A 7,023-nucleotide genomic window follows, 5' to 3' on the forward strand; every position below is an offset into this window, starting at 1 on the left:
CCCAGCACTGTGGAGCCTTCTGTGTGAGGCTCCCTGGGGTGAGCGAGCACTTGAGCTGTTTGCCTGCAGCTCAAGGCCATAGGTTGACCGCCCTTCTGCTAACCCATTTGAGGGTGCTTGGCATCACTGTTATCTGTCAGCTGGTAGAGCAGCGTGAAGGTCCTACAAAACAAATCTGGACCTGCGCAGCCAAGTCCTGCAAGCTTTCTCCAGGTGGGCACCTCTGGAGTGGAGCATCCCCATGAAAGGGCTGCAAACAAGGCCAGCGGCTGCCATCTGTGGAGGCTCATCTGAGGTCAGTGGCACATCCAGGCTCTGGAGGTGAGCTGAATGCCCCCCCTGCATTATATTCACTCATACACAATCTTGTAACTAGAATTAATTATTTTTTTTTCAGGCACTTAAATGGCTCCAATTTTACCACCCACACAGCTCCTTCGAGGACCTGCTCTCCCATTGGGGTTAATGGCTGCTGTCCCACAGAAACTCTTTTCTTCAGGGTACTTCTTCAGAGTGCATTACACGAGACAATGAGGATAGGTGTCAGCAGCATCTTTTGGCAGACCTAGCAGGAGACCAGCCAGCTCAATCTCACCCTTACAGAAGTGCTTTTGTTGGGATTTCTTTAGTGCAGTAATGCTTTTTAGCACTGGTGCTACTAACATTTCCCTGTGCATATACACAAACACATCCAGGCTTTTCTGTACCAGCTACGTACCTATAAATGCTATATATACATGTAAACACTTTTTGCATATAGAAAATAGCCCCTGCTTTGCAAAGAAACTATACATGGAAATCTTTATTTCCAATAACCATTGCCCAACTCATCAACATGTTTCATCACTGGAATCTTCTGTTGCTGGGCAGGACAGTGACGAGGCTGCGCTCCATGCTGAATGAGGGGTGCTGGGTATCATATTTTGATGCTGACAGCAAGTCAGTCCCTGGTTTTGAGCTCTAGAAGATACATATCATCATTGTCCCAGCTTACAGATGAAGCCATTGAGGCACAGGAAGGTGAGACAATTTGTCCCAAAGCTACTGAGGCTGTGTCTGAAGCAGAGATGAGATTGCCACAGGTGGGACAGCACAGTAATGGGGGATCTTTGTGTGCTGCTGGAAAGCTCTTGGAATTCTAGCAGAAAACACCTTTTTCTTTTCTCCCCTTCCAGAAACACTGTAGAACACTGACCACAGAATGTTCTTCCTTAAAGAAACAATGGGTTTTCTCAGTAAAATCGTTCTGCTAAAGCACAACCCTCAGAGCACAGTAGGAGTTTTAAGCAGGACAGTTATTTTCCAGACACCTTCCAATATTTGCTGGCTTGTAATGAGGAACATTCCACTCTGCCTGTAAACAGACTATAACTAATGGGAAAACATTCTATGTGCATTACTTACAAGCAACATTTCAGCTTTTGCTGTTCTCTGAGCAGTTTGAAAGCACTGCTCAGCTATTTTGCAACACTTTGCAAACAGAAAAATTTACGGGTGACTCCCCCACAACCACCAATGAGAAGCTCGGGGTTCTGCAGGTCACAGTCAGCGAAACGCTGCCCAGACGATCCTGCTGTCCTCAGTGGCTACTGATGTTCTGACTTAATGCCTTGCTGACTTGCTGTTTATTCACAGGATGAATTAGCCCAGAGCCAGAGCCAGCTTCATCTGAAAGAAGTTCTGGGGCTCCTGCTGGGCTTAAGAGCAAAGAAGTTTACTGACTGTATTGGTTAACTAGAAATCATTCTGCTTTATAATCTTAGGGCTCATGGCATTCACCAGTCTGTCTTTCCAAAAACATACCCATGCAGTGCACAATAAATCCCTGGGAGAGGAATGCATGCTTTGTAAGCAAAATCTGGTGTCTTGCATGAGATAAGAGACAAACTCCCCGCTCTGCTCTACTGCAGATGCCTGCCTGTAAAGAAAGTTCATGTTCTTAACAGATTCTACTGTTTTTGTTCTTGGAGCTTTTGCAGTGTGTCACTGAAGCCATGAGAGTCACTGCAGTTGTTGCTCTGGGACAAGAAGTGGGGCCTGGGGTGCACAGCAAGGGGGCAGATGGGGACAGTTTGTTGTTGAGAGAACGAGCTCCTGGGAGCAACTCAAGAACTTCCTTTGTGAAGTGATGGATGTGTTCATCCACAAAAGCTTGGGAAGAGGATGTGCCAGAATGAGAACCAGGAAACCTCTGTACTCTTTGTCCTATACATACAGTCCGGCACACTTCCCGCTGACAGGTTTACCCTGTTGTTGGAAAGGCCCACACAATATAAAGGGGTGCCCAGAGCCATAGAGAAAAATGAACCAGAGAGTGAAAGAGACTGATAGTCTTGCATGAAGATGACTGCAAAGCTATGGAAGGGGAAACTGTAATGCCCGAGAAGGCCTCAAGTGACTTTGCAATGAAAGCAGGTGGAGGAGCCCATGGGGTACAAAGTGAAAGGAAAGCCCCTCTGCTCCAGCAGCAGAGGATGGACATGGACATATTGGGAAGAGTCCAACACAGGGCCATGAAGATGACAAAGAGACTGAAGCAGCTCACCTGTGAGGAAGAGCTGAGGGAGCTGGGCCTGTTTAGCCTGGAGGAAGCTCAGGGGTATCTCATCAATGTCCATAAACAGCTGAAGGAAGATGCAAAGAACATAGAGCCAAACTCATTTCAGTGGTGCCCAGTGCTGGGACAAGGGGCAAAGGGTACAAACTGGAACACAGGAGGTTCCATCTAAACACCAGGAAGCACTGACATGCAGTGTGTGTGACAGCACTGGCACAGGCTGCTTAGAGGCTGCAGAGTCTCCTCCATGGAGGGATCTCTTCAAATGCCTGCACGTGGGTCAGGGCACCCTGCTCTGTGTCCCTGCTGGAGCAGGGGTTGGACAGATGGATCCAGAGGGCCCGCAGCCTCAGCCCCTCTGTCATTCTGCAACCAGCAGCAGCCAGGACAAAGAAGCTGGGCTGGAAAATGCTGCTCCCACACAGCGCCTGCTGCTTCTCTGGTGTACAGCAAACATCCCTCATAAACAAAGTCCTCACAGTGTAGTATTTGTCCACACTGAAACAACAACATATCTAACCTTGCAGCTAGGCAGGCAGGTGACGGCAGTAACAGGGTCTGTATTCAAGATATCCGAGGTCTCTGCCATCATGCAGACCCCCAACTCCAGGGTCCCACAGCAGCCCAGCTGCCCTCCTGGCAGCCATTCTCAGACCACGTGAAATCAGGGGACTGCTGTGGAAAGGGAGAGTCCACCTGGGAGAAGCCAACACTACAACATATGTGCAAATATGTATTTTTCTCTATGTATTACTTTATCTTTGCAAAGGTCTGTTTAACTCCAGTCCCATCAGATTTGTCAGAACATCCCACACCAGCAGTCAAAACGATCTCTGCAAAGCTGCCTTTATTTACGAGTTGCTGGCTTTTCCTGCCACTGCCTAATTTGCTCTAAATCATCAGTTTCTTCTCAAGTACCAAGGAGGCCTGGTCTGCCGCCATAAGACCTTTTGTTTAAGCTAAGTCTCATTTTAAAGTAACCACAAGATAGGAACCAAGTGCAGATCCAAGAGCGAAGCCTTGGAAAGAGATTCTTGCCCATAAAGCAAGAGCGTTTTCTTTTCCTCATTTTCTCTTTGACTGTGTTCATAAAGGTTTATGTTACACAGACTCTGGAAAACACCAGAGGAACTGAGGGCTGTCAGATGAAACATCCGCAGGAGGAACACTCCTCTCTTTTCCTGCAGACCAAACATCTCCTCTGGAGGTTCTGGCCCAAGGCTTTACATAGCTATAATTAAAACCTAATGTTTTACATTATTCTGGCTTCCTCAGCAAATTCATATTAAAACAGAAACATTCTTTTCACTGCAAACGCTAATTTTATTTATTTATTTATTTATTTTTAGCCTAAGCATTGAAATTAAACTGAAACAAAATCCATGGAAGATCATTCAGTTTCTGTTTAAATTGTGTAACAAATTATGATGCGTAATTCACTGCTTTCTAAATGTTTCTTGCTGGGGCTAACAATAGATTACAAGATTCTTGATGACAGGTTACACGTGCAACATTAAGGCAGGAGACTTCTGATGAGAGTCATAGAGTGGCGTGGGTTGGAAGGGACCTCAAAGATCATCCAGTCCCAAGCCCTGCCATGGCATCCAACCTGGCCTTGAGTGCCTCCATGGATGGGGCACACACAGCTTCTCTGGGCAGCTGTGCCAGTGCCTGGCCACCCTCTCAGTGAAAAACTTCCCCACCATCTAATCTGATGAGATAACTTATAATTCAGGACATATCAGTACCCATTGTTTGGAGAGCAGTGTTGCTTGGCAGCTGCCACAGACTAGTAGTGAAGCCCTGGCCAAGAAGCCTTCGCACTGCTTCTGAGCAGGCACCCTCTGGGGCTGGAGGCCTGCCTACTTTGTTCCTGCAGGCCAAAGCATCACAAGCTGAGAAATGAAAGCTGCTGCTTTTGCTGTACAGTATATACAGGTACCAGGGAGCTTACCTGGCCTGTTTGCTCTCACAAGAGAGCGGGCAATGAGCACAAGGCAGCTAAGGCAGGGCCCACAGCAACCAAAGGCAACAGTCACACACCAGCAAGTCACACACAAAGGTCATGCAGCCACGATATCTGTCACTGGAATTACTAACTTGTTTCTGCCTCCTTTCCCTTCAGCCAAAGTCCACAGTCTTCCCAGGACCAGGACATCCCTGCCTGCCAGTTTTGCTTAGGAAGCCAAAGACGTGAAGATAAGTGATACCAAATGTGCCCAAACATGCTTTGACTGTGCTGAGCAATCTGTCAGGTTCCGAATAAGACGTGACTACACAAATAGTTGGGCTTAATTATGCTTCCTCCACTGATTTACAGCAGAAACAAAACCTCAAAGCATTTGGCTCTCGAGGAGCACCAATAAGACTTGTTAGGTGTGGGTGGCTGACACATAAAGATTTTATGGCATAGAAGTTGCTGTCGTACCTGAATACAAATGGAGGATTTTATGGCATCATTTCCATTTTCTCCCCTCTGAATGTTAATTAAGCAGCAAATGTATGAATAAGGTAACATTGATTCTGTTAGCAGGTTGGCAATCGGCTAATCGACTTTCCCTGTGCACTAGGTAATGAGTATATGCTAGTCCCATTATCTCTCATTCCTGGAGCAGTAACTCCTAATATTTAGCAAAACCATTGTGCCAATAATACATTACCTCCAAATGTTTCTGTTGAAACATCTTCCTCTTCATAGCTCCCATAACTGCCTTCTGAAATGTTAAAATATATCTGCTTTTACGCTGATACACTGAATCCTTCCCTTTTAATTGGAGAGTTCAAACACAAAAGCTCTACAAGTGAAACGGAGTCACCTGCCCTTTAAATCAGCCTGAATTGTTTATATCCCAATCACCTGGGTTAGACTAGGAGCTGTTGTCACTGCTTTGCCAAGCTGAGTTCTGTGGGGCAGGCAGGATGAACTCTCTGTGTTCAGTAGGATGGAGCAACAAATGTCTTGGTCTCAGTGCTCACAAGGACCATGGCTGCAGGATTTGGGACCATGGAGATGCAGATAAAGTCTGAAACAAGTTTTTAATGACCTTACATCGCTCTCTTTTCCCTCCCCCTCCAACAGAGGGCTGAAGTGTGGATAACTGGCACTGGAGAAGGGGTTTAACACATGGAAGCCTGAGGGAGTTTGGTGAACCCAAACTCATTATGGGTGATTCTGGGGCCAAGGGGCTGCTTTGGGGCTCCCAAAGAAGGGAGCAGGTACGTGTTTCACCTGCAGGTTGCTCCAGCAATGCTCCGATGTCGGATGTTTTTTATCAGTGGATAAAAAGTTTGAAGAGATTTTTTTCCCCCTTTTTTCTTATGGCCCAATGCTTTTCCATCACCTGGCCTGATCGTTAATCATCTTGGAATGAGGGGGAAAAAAATCTATAGCCACTTATTCTGATGCTTTAATTAAGCCAGAGAATAAATTCAGAACTTGCAGTCTGAATTACTTTGGGCTAAAATGTGCTGCTCAATATTCACACGTTACCTGATGGGAGTCCAACAGGTCTGCTCGGTCACCTGTGCTGTGTGCATGTGGTAAGAAAACACGATATTCCATTCCTACAAACAATACAAAATGAATGTTTCTAATCAGCTCACAGCAGCTCCTCCCTCTCTTCCCTGGAGACTATAATAATGTAAATGGGAGCTACGTGTAGAAACATCTCTGTTAACTTCAGAACTGCATTTGATCACAGTCAGTGTGCTGAAGTGGAACTGAAAGGTTCAGAAATGAGCAACCATCTATTTCCTCTGATTAATCCAACAGCTGACATTTCCCATATGACTTAGCTAGCCTGAACATGAACCAATCCTAACTACAGTCATTAAAAGACCAGTTTTGTTGGTTAATATTCCTACAGAATCCATTACTGATGTCATTAAAAGAGAGAAAATATTGCAATTTGTTCACTCCATCTAGCCTGGTTTTAATAAAAAGTATTTGTTACAGTCTCTGATGTTATCCAGGTAACAGGCTTCCTAAATGAGCTACAAGAGCAATTAATTAGGCATTACCTTAATTGCATATTGCATTAATTGTACATTCACCCAATGACAGCAATTAACATTCAAGCCTTGCCTGAAGGTAGATGTAAGAATCAGCAAGTACAGCTGAAAGCTGCATCACCTTCCATGCAATTTCAGAGTTAAATCCCAAACTATCTTAACTGCAGGTGACAGAAACAAGGACGGTATATTCCCACAGAACTTGAGAAATGGGATTCAAATTAATGCCAGGGATGGGCAGGCAGAAATTTTCCTTTTACAAAGGCTGCTACAAAGAAATGCTCTCCAGGTAGTGAGTAGCAGTGCTTCCTTGGCCACTGCAAGCCTAGTGCGGCTGTAAGCACCCAGCCCTGACTAGCAAGCCAGCTTTGCAGCTTTGAGAAAGATCTTAATGCTGCACAGAAAGAGCCTGTAATTATTTTCCAATATATCTGCCAAGTGTGCTTTGTGTTTCC

This window comes from Excalfactoria chinensis, chromosome 1 (genome assembly GCF_039878825.1).
Source record: "Excalfactoria chinensis isolate bCotChi1 chromosome 1, bCotChi1.hap2, whole genome shotgun sequence".
Lineage (NCBI taxonomy): Eukaryota > Metazoa > Chordata > Aves > Galliformes > Phasianidae > Excalfactoria > Excalfactoria chinensis.